Here is a 1,050-nt window from a genome sequence, read left to right as displayed (position 1 = left end):
AAAAAGACATGTTGTTTAGCATGCCACTTCCATTGTCTAATGCCTCTATGCGTGTGCTCAACTGACATCTCTGTAAAGCTATTTGGTGGTTCTATCTTTCAGCCTAGCCCTTTTGGTCTTTCCCCATCATCCTTTTTCCTAACGAGATTGTGTAGTGTGATCTGATGAGATATAGGGATTGTATGGAGCAGTAAAACTGCTACAACTTCTCAGAAATGTCCAAAGCACAACTCAAATTAGTAAAATGCTTTCTAACATAGAAAAAAAATTAGACACACCAAATGTTTTTGTTGGTTTTTTTTGTTGTTGTTGTTGTTGTTGTGGACTTTATTGTGCTCACGTCAAAGGGCAGGTCTTTGCAGGACAGGGAAGTGAGTTTGACAGCAGGGAGCAAGCCCCTACTTGCCAGCGATGAGGGGGTTCCGCAGGACCACCATGACCGAGTCCCCGCGCAGGAACATCTTGGAGATGTAGCGGTCCTTGTTGACTGGCTTGGACTTCTTGCCCTTACCACTCTTGGGGACCCCGGTCCACATCTCCTTCACATTCTCCAGCACCATGTTGCAGTGCCTGTCAAAGCCTTCACGCGGCCCAGGAGCTTCTTGTTGTTGTGACAGTTGATGAGCACCTGGGTGTTGTTCTTGACTGACTGCGTGAGCCCAGAGCGTGGGCCCGAGGTAAACTCCTCCTCCTCCCACTTCTGCAGCTCCTCCGGGGTCATCTCACTCTTGTGCTTGTTGAGAAGGCTCATGGTGGTGGTGGTTGCACTCTCAAAACACTCCCGTCAAGCCCACACCAAATGTTTTAGGACCACAAAGACCTTTTCCTTGCCAGAAGCATTGAAATGGGTAAGATTAAACACTTTAGCCACACTCTGCGCCAACTGCCTCTGGGACACTCTCACCTCTTGTTAAGAACAGAAACAGAGCATACAATTTGTGAATTAGTGGCTATTCCACTTTGTAAGAATGGGTGGGGGGCAGTGAAGAGCCAGGATAATGTATCCTGTAGCATTAATTCCACCACATTGCCTGTGGACTTCTATCCCAG

General features: G+C 47.5%; 1 pseudogene across 1 annotated transcript; it reads right to left on the bottom strand.

Annotated features, from left to right (window-relative positions):
• Positions 1-358: 358 nt before the first annotated feature.
• On the bottom strand, positions 359-780 carry LOC311625199 (small nuclear ribonucleoprotein Sm D2-like; annotated as a pseudogene). Its single transcript has one exon. The product of its transcript is annotated as a small nuclear ribonucleoprotein Sm D2-like (transcript).
• Positions 781-1,050: the final 270 nt, after the last annotated feature.

The sequence above is a fragment of the Pipistrellus hanaki genome (assembly GCF_964339955.1).
Source record: "Pipistrellus hanaki genome assembly, chromosome: 7".
Taxonomy (NCBI): domain Eukaryota; kingdom Metazoa; phylum Chordata; class Mammalia; order Chiroptera; family Vespertilionidae; genus Pipistrellus; species Pipistrellus hanaki.
Note: the sequence above shows the minus strand (reverse complement) of the source record. Positions and strands in the feature narration are given on the sequence as shown.